The 12,983-nt window shown below is 42.5% G+C and overlaps 1 protein-coding gene across 4 annotated transcripts in view; it reads left to right on the top strand.

The window, feature by feature from the left end:
* Positions 1-6,712: 6,712 nt before the first annotated feature.
* SPATA19 (spermatogenesis associated 19) overlaps positions 6,713-12,983 on the top strand; it is a 33,794-nt gene continuing 27,523 nt past the window's right edge. For 2 of the 4 annotated variants that reach the window (XM_082342611.1, XM_082342609.1), the window contains exon 1: positions 6,713-12,272. The gene's annotated coding sequence lies outside the window, so the exon portion shown is untranslated. Of the gene's footprint in view, positions 12,273-12,534; positions 12,607-12,983 lie in introns of those variants that run through there. The other 2 variants (XM_082342610.1, XM_082342608.1) reach the window with 1 other exon arrangement.

The raw sequence follows: 12,983 nt of genomic DNA, 5'->3' as shown, positions 1-12,983 counted from the left end.
ATTTTTGGCTGCTGTTGGTTCTTCATTGCTGTGCGCGGCTTTCTCTAGTTGCAGTGAGCAGGGGCTACTCTTCGTTGCGGTGCGCGGGCTTCTCATTGCAGAGAGAGCACGGGCTCTAGGCGCACGGGCTCAGTAGTTGTGGCTCGCGGGCTCTAGAGTGCAGGCTCAGTAGTTGTGGCATACAGGCTTAGCTGCTCCGCAGGATGTGGGATCTTCCTGGACCAGGGCTCAAACCCCTGTCCTCTGCATTGGCAGGTGGATTCTTAACCACTGCGCCACCAGGGGAGCCCTATAAATATGTTTCTTAATTCAGTCTAACAAGGTCTGTTTTTCCAAGGAACATTCAGTTCATTCACACTGAGTAACAACTGTTACACTATATAGCATTCTAATTTATTTAATATTTTTTATTCTTTTTATTTTGTGGTTTCCTGATTTTCCTTTTCCTTATTTTTCCAGGTTTGCTATTTATTTTTCAGTTGCTATTTATTGCTATTTTACCCTTTTATTAAATTAACTATTGTTTCCCATTCCATTAATGATTATATTCCCTTTCCTAATTATTAAGTCCATATGTCCTTCCCCACCTGTTATCTGACTGCTTCCCACACCCTGCACATGATAAGGCTTTAGAACATTTTCACATCCCTACTTTCCTCTTTCCTGATCTGAAATGACATCTTTGAACATTTCTACCTCCCCACCTAATATCTAGGTTTTGCTGAGATAGCTTAGTATATTTATTCTAAGCTATTATTAGAATTTATCTTGCAATAAATAAATTTTAAGAATTTTTATTTCTTAAATTACACATTCTCAATGTTCATTTTCAATGTATTTGACTACATACGTATATAAAATGATATCTATGAATGTATCTATGTACATATATAAGACTTTGTATGTGTTTATTACCTACCACTGTTTCTTTTCCATCATCCTCTATCTTAAAGTCTTTGACTTGAAAAAATTTTTTGAGAGTAAAGTCTTTTCTCAAGTTCTTTTCTCAGATATGTTCATAGGTGATACAGTCTCTGGACCATGCATATCTGCAAATATCATTTTTTGGCTCCTTGTGAAAGCAATATTGGAGCAGGGAGTTTCCAACCCTCTTTCAAGGCACCAAGATGAACCTCTCGGCTCCCTGATCATCTCTCATCCTTCTAGGCTTGGGACAAGAGAAGACTCAGCTCACGTGTTCAGCTCTCCCTCTGCTCCTTGGAAGACAGAGAGACTAGGCATAGTCCCATGGCTGTTATTTCCCACCCCCTGGGGCTCAGAATCTCTGCACAACAAGCTCTCGCTGGGATCCACCAGGTTCCTCGCCTGACCCTGGCTTTTTCCAACACGTCCCTAAGTCAATGTGTTGCAGAGGAAGAACAAATGGAGCCTCATGTTAGATCATGGAAGTGGTTGAGATTCCTTATGCAAACATGGCAAGAGGAGTGAGCAGGGGGCCAAAACCAGAATCCTGGGAAACATCAATGTTTAAGGGGCAGGCAGAGAAAAGGGGGCCTGCTAAGAAGCAGACCTAGCAGGATAGGTCAGAAAGGGAAGGAGAACCAGGGGGTGGGGAGTCTCAATAAGGAGGAAGTGGTCAGTACGGTCAAGGATAACAGAAAGGTCATGTAAATATCACCTGCACGTCTTCACGAGCTGGGGTGAAAATCATGATAGCTTTTCGCTGAAACCGTACATTTCAATGACTCCATATCTTATTTGCCAAGTAGACCGGAAGGATGCATGTTAGTGCTGAGCTCCACAGCCTGGCGAGAGCCACACACTGTATTCGTGAAGTGCCAGCTCCTTCTACTTTATGTGCTTGTTTTTGTTTCCTGTGAGGACACCTCAGGCCCTAGAATCTCAAAGGTAGGGATCAGGAACTGTCTCCATTTTCTCCCTCTCTGCCTCAGTGTAAATTACTGGGTGCGATTAGGTGAGGAGAAGGAGCACCATCCAAGCCCACATGTAAATGGACATGATGAGACGGAGAGGGGGGTGATGAATGATGCCACGCTGTGTCAGAGTTCCACCAGGAAGCAGGTGATGAGAGGAAGGCTTATTTATAAAGGAACTATCTCACAGGTGTGGGAGGGGCGTAGGAAGACCATGTGGGGCAGTGCAGGCGCCGAGGGCAATTAGTGGCTGACTGCCACCATCCTAGGCCTGGAGGCAAGAGGAGAAGGAGAGGTCACCATAATTGGGAAGGAGAAGGAGTCACAGAGCAGGCCACCTTGAGAGGAGCAGTAACAAAGGACATAGCCAGCCCCAGATAACCTCAGGTATGGGACCAAGGGAACAAATACATTGATCTTATTCTCCTTTCTCCCTCCAATCTCCTGACAAGGATTCCACAGACTGAAGCCAGCTAGCACAGGAGTACACTGATATAACCCACAGTGGAAGAGAGCAGGGAGAACAGGGTGGAGAATGGTCCTGAGGGGTAGCTGGAAGAGTCTGGCACAGACATCTGCCTGCAGAATCAGGACTCAGATTAATGCTCAACTAACATGTTCTGTCCCATAAAATAGGACCAAAAATGCATGTTGGATTTGGCAATTTAGAGCCCACTGGCAACTGTGTTGAAAAGAGTTCTAGTGGAAAGGTGAAGAGATGAAGCCAAAATACAGCGGAAGGGGAGATGAGAAAATAGAGACAGTGAGCGATAAAGACTTTCAAGAAGCCTGAGATGATAAGCAGAGCTCTAGGATGAACTAGACACAGGAGACCGCAGGATGCAGTGGATGCCCTCAATTCTTTACCCCTTCCTGTATTCAAATCCTTTGCTGTGTAGCTTTTTAGCCTTCCCTCTTTGACTTTAGACCTGATCAGGTATCTTACTTTGGCCACTGGGATTTCAGCAGCTGTTACACAGGCAAAAGTTTGAGTGAGCCTGTGCTTTAAGGCTTGCTCTACTGTGCTTCTGCCATTGCTTCGAGAACACGTCCGCGGTAGCTGCTGGAAGACTACTGGGACATGGAGCAGGGCCACATTGCTCTACCTGCTCCAGTTGGAGGCAGCCGATATAGGAAGCCAGGGTAGACCAGCTGATCCCCAGATACGTGGATGAGCCTAGCCAAGGTCAGGAGAGATACCTAGCTGACACCTAACTGATTCCAGAAGGATAGGGAATAAACACGTATTGTTATATGCCACGACATTTTATAGTTGATTTTTTAAATTTTTTTTTTTTTTTTTAGTTTATTTATCTATTTAATTTTGGCTGTGTTGGGTCTTCGTTTCTGTGCGAGAGCTTTCTCTAGTTGGGGCAAGCGGGGGCCACTCTTCATCGCGGTGCGCGGGCCTCTCACTATCGTGGCCTCTCTTGTTGCGGAGCACAAGCTCCAGACGCGCAGGCTCAGTAGTTGTGGCTCACGGGCCTAGTTGCTCCGCGGCATGTGGGATCTTCCCAGACCAGGGCTTGAACCCGTGTCCCCTGCATTAGCAGGCAGATTCTCAACCACTGCGCCACCAGGGAAGCCCTATAGTTGATTTTTTAATGTAGCATTATTGAGCAATCAATAACTGATACACAGGGAAAACTGATATTCTTAATAAACTTCCCCCAAATTGGAGACATAAATGTAAAAACAAGTACTCTCACAAGCACTAGATGAAAACATGGATGAATTCCTATATAATTCACTATGACTCAAAATCCAGATGCAACTAAAAAATTAATAAATTTGACTGTGTAAAAGCTAGGAAGATTTTTACATGGCAAAAAGGCCATGCAAAGCATGGCCAAAATGAAAATGACAAACTGGGAGGAAATATTCGCAACATATAGCATAAACAGAGGACGAATATACCTAATGTATAAAGAACTTTTAAGAATAAAAGTAAAAACTAAGTGTTCAATAGATAAATGGGTAAAACATGTGAAGACTTCGCAAAGAATGTAAAGGCTCTTGAACAAATGAATACGTGCTCAATTTTCCTCATAATTACAGAAAGGTAAATCAGACTACACAGAGATGCCATTTCTCATCTATCAGGTTGGCAAAACTTCAAAAACTTGGTAAAGCACTCTGTTGGTGAGGCCCTGGTGAAGTAGGTATGCTCACATCCTGCCAGTGGGAGTAAAAACGGTACAACCCCATGGAGGGAAATCTAGCAACATCTCACAAAACTACATGTACATCACACGTGGAAGCAGCAAGCCTACCTCTACAGATTTACCCCGAAGCCCCACCTCCAACAACCATGACGACAACAAACGTACACAGGGTTATTAATGTGTTACCTCAGTAGGAAAATATTGGAGGTACACATTCACAAGAGGCAGATTCAATCAGGTACATAATGTAGTATTATAAACTACAAAAAAAATGAGAAAGATCTTTATGAAATCACATGGAATAATTTCTAGGCTATATTATTAAATTGAAAAAAGGTGCAAAAAATGCATATATATACATTTAGTATTATTTATCTATTGCTTCATAACAAATTACTCCTAAACTTAATGGTTTTAAGCAACAGTAAATATTTATTATCTCAGTTCTTTTTTTTTTTTTAAGAAGAGAAAGGTAATTTTAAATTTATTTATTTATTTATTTATTTATTTTATTTTTGGCTGTGTTGGGTCTTCGTTTCTGTGCGAGGGCTTTCTCTAGTTGTGGCAAGTGGGGGCCACTCTTCATCGCGGTGCGCGGGCCTCTCACTATCGCGGCCTCTCTTGTTGCGGAGCACAGGCTCCAGGCACTCAGGCTCAGTAGTTGTGGCTCACGGGCCCAGTTGCTCCATGGCATGTGGGATCTTCCCAGACCAGGGTTCGAACCCGTGTCCCCTGCATTGGCAGGCGGATTCTCAACCACTGCGCCACCAGGGAAGCCCTCAGTTCTTTTTTTTAATAACCTTACTGAGGTATAATTGATGTACAAAAAAGTGCACATACTTGTAATAGCAGCGGGGCGGTGCACAGCCGTTACCAGGCAACCATTACGAGAGACCACAGTGCTGGGTTTAGAGGCCCCGCTGGGCCAGTGGTTGGCGGGGTGGTGGTCCTGGCTGCGAGAGTGCGCTAAGAGGCAGGTCGTGGCCTTCTCCCTGGGGCCGGCGTGTGAGCTGGCGCCGGGGGAGAAGGCTGGGGCCTGTGCCCCGCAGAGCTCCAGAGCCCTTGCCACGGCCGCCCACTGGCTGGGCCCAGGCCTTGAGGCAGCGGCGAACCTCTCCCCCATCCCCGCCTCCGCGACCTAGTGGCAGTGGAAGTCTGCATGGGTTGCAGTCCGCAGGACCCGCCCCCACCAATCCCTGTTTGGACGGCCTGCAGAGCCTGAGGGCCAGTTGGGTCCTGGGTGCCTGGCTCCCTCAGTGATGACGTCTGGCCAGGGTCTGGGGACCTGGCCCTGAGGGCACCGTCAGCTAGGATCTGCCTCTTCAGCCGGGCCTGGGCACTGGTGGGAGGACCCAGACTGAGTGCTGGACGGATGTTCCCGGACAGGGTAACTGGCTCGAGCAGGGACACCCATCTCTTAGCCAGGACCTGGACCTCGGAGGGTGAAAGCTGTGACTTGGGACCTTGCCCTTGCTTGTCAGAACCGAGAATAACATTTGTTTTGGTGGAGATTTACAGGAACATCATTACCTGACCATGACCTGACCTCAGGAATGAAGGATCTCACACCAAGAAGCTTGCAACAACAAACCACGCCCCTCCCTCACCTTTCGTATAAAAGGGCTTTGCTGAAAGCTTTCGGGGAGTTCGGGGTTTTAAAGGCATGAGCCACCCATCTCCTTGCATGGCCCTGTAATAAACATTTTTCTGCTCCAAACTCCGACGGTTTAGTATTGTTTGGCCTCACTGTGTGTCGGGCACATGGACTTGTGTTCAGTAAAATACTTAACGTATACAATTTGATGAGTTTGGACATATGTATACACCTGTGACTCTGTCACCTCCAAAAGTTTCCTTGTGTCCCTTTTCTGGGTGGTAAGAACACTTAACATGAAATCTACCCTATAACACACTGTTGGGCACACAACACAGCACTGCAACTCTGCCGTCCAGTAGATCTCATCTTGCAGAACTGAAACTCCACACCAACCGAACAACAACTTCCCTTCCCCCGCCCTGGTAACCACCATTCTGTTCTCTGCGTCTATGCGGATCAGGAATTTGGGAGCAGCTTCCCTGGGTGGTTCTGGGTTAGGGTCTCTCATGGAGTGGCTGCCAAGATCTTAGCTGGGGCTACAGGCATGAAGACTTTCCTGGGGTTGGAAGATCTGCTTTCAACGTGACTGGTAAGTTGATTCTGGCTGCTGGTGGAGGCCAGTGACTCTCCACGTGCAGTCCTCCAACGTCCCCCAAATCAAGCAGTTGGAAAGACCAAAGCAGAGGCTGCAATGTCTTCTATAAACTAGCCTTGTGTACACAGAGTCCAGCCATATTCAAAGTGGGAGGCGACTGGACGAGGGCATGAATATCAGGAGACAATGATTGCAGCGGGGGGGGGGGGGGGGCGTATTTTCAAGGTTGGTGTGTGTGTGTGCGCTTCTCTTAGTAAGAGGGAAGAGAAAATAAGAGTAGGTTTTCTTCTGGGTTGGATGACAGCAGCCCAACTTTAAAAAGCCAGATATATTACAAAAGTGTATTTTAAAAGACTTTGGAGATCATGTAAGCAAAAATGAAGGAGAGAATTGAAATTCCAGAGAGAATGGAGCCCTTCTGAGGAAAGCTGACCATTGCCAGTGATTTTCTTCTCTGGAGGCATTTATTGATTCCAGGCCCAGACTTACATTTAGTCTTGGCCCCCTCAGAGGAACTTTACTGGGAGAACAGAAATCAGGAAGCTTTAGGGATCACACAGAGCTGGTGTGACAGATTGGAAACTCAAGGGACTCCAAATGTATGGTAAATTCTTCCCAAAGGACGTTTTCCTGAGATTGGGGCTGTGCATAGCTGGAGAGCTAGGCCAAGGACTTGGAAAAGGCAGAATAAACTATCCTGTAATTTCATGGCACTAAGGAGACCAAGTCCTGCTAGAGAGAGGAGCCTCTTCAAATACTCAACCTGCCTTTTCCTCAAGATATTTGCCTGATTTTGAAACTGCATGGGGGAGGTAGCCTAAAAAGCTAAACTTAAAATCTTAAAAGGGCACAACTAAATGTTTAGCAGAAAAATATATTTAAGAGCAGACTACACATGGCAGAAGATAGGGTTGGGGAACTGGAAGCTAGGATAATAATAAATATCCAAACCAAAGTGCAGAGACAAAAAACAAAAGAAAAGAAAAAAAAAAAAAAAGGAATGGAGCAAAAGAGACATGTGGGACACAAACTAGAAGGTCTAATATACATATAAGTGGAGTCCCTGACAGAGAAGAAAGAAAAAGTGGGCAGAAGCATGGAAGAGATCTTGTCTGAGAAATTTCCCAAACTGGTGAAAGCTATCCCACAGATTCGAGATGCTCAATGAATCAATCACAAGGAAGATAAATACAAAGCAAAACACACCAGGCACATCATAGCCTGTTGAAAACCAAAGATAAAGAGAAGAATCTTAAAAGGTTCAGGAAAAAAAATCATTAAATTCAAAGAAGCAAGAATAAGATTTATGACAACCTTTTCCACATAGACAATGGAAGACAGAAGACAGTGGAGATATCTTTAAAGTGCTGAAAGGAACAGCCAACCTCTAAGTAAAAAATGAAATAATTTAAATATGTGATCTAAAATAAAATAAGGAAAGGATAGGAAAGAACAGATTATATAAATAGAAAAACATAAGATATTAATCTTAAAACTATCTAAAATGTATTAGTAATTACATTGACTTAAAATGAACTAAATGATCCAATTAATAGATAAACACTGTCAGACTGGATAAAAACCCAGAACTGTATATCCTTTGTAGGAGCATATTATATAAGTAAACAAAAAGATGGGAAATAATAAAATTTAAAAATATAAAGAGTCCTAACAAAAAGAGAGCTGCTATAGCTACATTAAAGTCAAATTTAAGGTAAGAAATATTATTTTTGATCAATAGGGCTATTTAATGATGATAAAGTAGCAGTTTAACAGAAAGGCACATCAATGCTAAATTTGTATGTTCTTAATAGCATACTTTCAAAATTTATGAAATCAAAATTGACAGAATTAAAAGAAAAAATAGACAAATGCACAATCACAGTTTGAGATTTTAGCATATTTGTATCAGTAACTTATAAAACAAGTAAGGAAAAAATTACTAAAGATATAGAAGGGAATAACATGATCAATTAACTTGAACTGACTGACATATGTAGACCTTCAACATCTGCAATGTACTTATTCTTTTATGTGCTACCAAAATACACTATACATTGGGCCAGAACACCAACCTCAGTTCATTTCAAAAGACCAAAGTCAGAGTAGTTTTCTGAATACAGTGGAATTAATTTATAAATTAATAACTAGAATATCACCAAAAGCTTTTCAGTTAAGGAACACAATTCTACATAAAGTAAAGGTCAAAGAAGAAACCCCAATGTAAGTCAGAAAATAATTTGGGTTGGTTGTTATTGAAAATATCATTATTGTCAACTAAAGCAATGTTCTGAGAACAATTTTTAGTTCTAAATGCATATATTAGAAAACAAAAATAGCTGACAATCAGTGATAATACCATCTCAAAAAACTAAAACAATAACAATAAACTAAATCCAAAGAACATAGAAACAAGTAATAAGTGTAGACATTATTGAGATTGAACACACACACACACACACACACACACACACGACAATCAACAAAGGATAGTTATTTGAAAAGATTAATAACACTGACAAACCAAAAGAATCTATAAATAACCATTATTAATAAGTGAATTTCACAAGGTTACTGGATACATGGACAATATTAAAAAATCTGTTTATTATTCACTAAGCAGTTGAAATAGAATGGAACTGAAATAAGAAAATAAGTTGAAAGTAGCACTAAAATATCAACTATCTAGGGATAAATCTAGTGAGATATGCAAACTCTGTACACTGAAAACTATAAAACATTGGTAGAATGAAAAAAAAATGGAAAGATATAGCATGTTCAAAAATGGGAATCTCTTTAAAAATATATCATTTCTCTCCAAGTTGAGCTACAGAATCAATAAAATACTAATCAGAATTCCAGAAGTTTTTTTTTATGGTAATTGCCAATTTGATTCTAAATATATACATGGAAATGCAAAAGACCTAGAATAGCCACGATGATCATGAAAAAGAATAAAAAAGCAGGAGGATTTATATGACTAGATACCAAGACCAAAGATAAAATAAAAATTAAGGAAGAGTGCTATTGATGCCAAAAAAAAGAGACAGATTAATAGAATAGAAAAGAGAACCCAGAAATAGCTCTACAATGCACTGCCATCTGTTTATGACAAAGGCATTACTCCAATTCAGTGGATAAGGATTATATGAATGGAAAAGATAAATGAATCTTTTTTTCAAAGTTAAGAACTTTTGTTTATTAGAACATAACAAACACCCAAAGTGTGAGAAGACATTTGTAATATATACATACAACCAACAAAAGACTCACATCCGCAATACATAAAGAATTCCTAGAAATCACTACGGGAAACAGAAAATTCAGTAGTACACTGGGCAGAAGACTTGTAAAGGCAATTGAAAAAATGTATGCAAACGGAAAATATGCACATGAAAGGCGCTCAACTTGATTAGAGGAATGCAAATGAAAAACACAATGAACCATAACACCACCAGAGTGGCTAAAATTTATAAAAAGATTAAAATGCTAAGTATTATAGAGTTCATATGAATGAACTGGAAATACTGCTGGAAAACTCTTTGCCTGCGCCTACTAAAATTGAACATACCCATACTCGTACACAGTAATCTCACTCTTAGATTACACTTAATAAATATGTACCCAAACATATATGCACCATGAGACAGACCAGCATGTTCCTAGCAGCACTATTCCTCATATCCATAAAATGTCAACTACTCAAGTGCCCTTCAACAGAAGACTGGATAATCATGGTATAGTTAACATAACAGAATAATATTCAGAATGTGAATGAATGGTCTACAACATCACACAGCAATGAGAGAAACAACCAAACATAAAGTTTAGCAAAATAAGTCACACAAAAGAAAATGCAGAGTAAATACATAATTTACATACAGTACACAAAAAAAGAAAAAAACCCGCAAAGCTAATCTATACTATTAGAAGTCAAGATAAAGGTTACCCTTAAAGGGTAGAAACAACTGAAGGGAAATGTGAGCAGATTTTTGAGGTTTGGGTAATGTTATTTTCCTTGAGCTGGATGCTATTTACACAGATGTGTCAAGATTGTGAAAGTTCTTTGAAAGGCATACTTCTAGGATATTTGCTCTTCTATGTATATTATACTGCAAAATAAAATGTTTTACAAATAGGATGGGATGTCTCCAATTGCAGTTAGCTTCCAAGTTCAAAATTAAAATAAAATAAAATGATGTTAAAAGACATCACAAATCATTGCAACCAAAAAAATAAAAAAGCCAGAGTTACTACTTGAATATCAGACAAACTTTTATTTAGGGACGGAAAAAAAAAATGAGAGAGAGAGATAAATGAATACTCTTATAATGATGAAGTTTGAAATACACAATGACTATTGAACAATTTTGCACATATTTGCAAAAACGAACACAAACTGGTCATCCATGAGGATGGGAATATAATGACCTCTCAAAATTTGCACCTTCAAAAAAGCAACAAAAAAATGGCAAAAATTTTCATAATCAACACTTTGAGAACTCTGGAAATTAATCAAAGGCTGGCTATGGTAATAAAAAATGAATATGGTATTGCCATAAGAATAGATACCCTAGTCCAATGAAATAGAATTGAGATTTCAAAAATAAACCCAGACATCCATGGCCAATTGATTCTTGACAAGTATGGCAATACCAGTCAACGGGTATGAATAGTCTCTCTGAGAGACAGTGTTGGGATAACTGGATATCCGCATGCAAAAGAATGACAGTGGGCCCCCTACATCAACCACATACAAAAATCATCTTAAAATGAATTAATAACCTAAATATAAAAGCTAAAACTACTGAACTTTTGGAAGAAACTTAGGAGTAAATCGTCAAGGCTTTAGGTTTGGCAATGAATTCCTAGGTATGACACCCAAAGCGTGAGTAACAAAAGAAAAAAACAGGAATTTTGACTTTAAAATTGAAAACCTCTGTGCTTTAAAGGACATGATCAAAAAAGTGAAAAGACAATCACAGAATGGGAGAATATTTTTTGCAAATAGCGTATGTAAAAGGGGTTTGTACTCTGAATATATAAAGAACTCTTACACTTCAATAACAAAGAGAGATGACCCAATTAAAATTTGGACTGTAATAAGCACTTACCCAAAGATATACAAATGGCCAATAAATACATGAAAAGATGCTCAATATGGTTAGTCATTAGAGAAATGCAATTCAAAGCCACAATGACATACCACGTCAGTAAGACAGCTATAACAACAAAAATAAATAAAAATCTAAGGAAATAAGTATAGAATAAGGTGTCCGTGAGGATGTGGAGAAACTGGACCCTTCATGCACTGCGTGGGGGAATATAAACCAGTGCGGCCACTGCAGAAAGCAGCCCCTCAAAACGTGTAACGCAGAATCCGAAAACGACCTAGCAGTTCACGCTCTGTGTACACCCCAAATAATTGTCAGCAGAGACGCAAACAGACGGACGAATCAGCGGGGAACGACTGATACTTCAGGAACTAGGGCTGTACAGCCACCTAGAAAAACCTAAATTTGGATAATTCATATCTTTAACCAAAATAATTCTGAGTCTAGAAACAACCTATGAGGTAAATAAAATCATAAAAGAACTAGCAGAAAGTGTGCTGTAATCTCAGATTAAAAAAATCCTCCTAAACATATTTCATAATTCAGCGTAAGAGAAAAGCTAGATGACACACACACAGAAAATCTTCAGCACCAAAAAAACCAAAACCGAAAAACCAGAGACACCATGAAATGGTCACGGGGCTTCCGGTGCAGCGGACCAGCCCCCGGAGCTGCCCGGACCCGGCGAGGCCTCCCAGGCGCCTGGGCGAGCGGCCCCGGGTCGGGCGGGAGGGCGGCGGTCTCGCCATCAACACGCCCCTCCCCGCCCCCGTTGGGAGGGACCGCACCCGAGAAGCGAGGGTTCCAACCGCAGACCCACCTGAGGGCGGTGCACACTCCCCATCAGGCGGCCGTCCTGTCACGGAGTCGCCTGACGGCCGGGCGTCCTGTCAGAGGCTCCTCAGGGTAACAGAGTCGCCTGAGGGGTCGGCGTTGGGTCTGACCCAGGGGTCACTGGGCGCTCAGGCTCTGACGGCGCAGTCTCCTCACGGGAGCGGAGAGCAGCTCCAGGGGCGGGGTGGGGGGTTTGGCCGGTGTCCGGCTTCTGAGTTAAGTGGGGGTGGGGAGGTTACGCCTGGGCCCCAAGTTTACTGCTGGGCCGGGTTTACGACCGGGGGCGGTTTACGTCTGGGCCCCAGGTTTACATCTGGGCCGGGTTTACGACTGGGGGCGGTTTACGTCTGGGCCCCAGGTCTACGGCAGGGCCCAGGTTTACTGCTGGGCCGGGTTTATGACTCAGGTGGGTGCATCTGGACCCCAGGTTTATGTCTGGGCCCGGCTTACGACTGGGGACGGTTTATGTCTGGGCCCCAAGTTTACTGCTGGGCCGGGTTTACGACTCAGGGGGTTGCATCTGGGCCCCAGGTTTACTTCTGGGCCCGGCTTGCGACTGGGGAGTTTACGTTTGATCCCCAGGTTTAGGGCAGGACCCCAGGTTTGCCGCTAGACCGGGTTTACGACTCAGGGGGGTTGCCTCTGGGCCCCAGGTTTACGTCTCGGCCCGGTTTACATCTGAGCCCCAGGTTTACGTCTGGGTCCGGCTTACGACTGGGGGCGGTTTACGTCTGGGCCCCAGGTTTACCGCTGGGCCGGGTTTACGACTCAGGGGGGGGTTGC

The sequence above is a fragment of the Balaenoptera borealis genome, assembly GCF_965194805.1.
Source record: "Balaenoptera borealis genome assembly, chromosome: 11".
NCBI classification, from domain to species: Eukaryota; Metazoa; Chordata; class Mammalia; order Artiodactyla; family Balaenopteridae; genus Balaenoptera; species Balaenoptera borealis.
The sequence above is the reverse complement of the archived record's forward strand: the minus strand, read 5'-3'. Positions and strand labels throughout refer to the sequence as shown.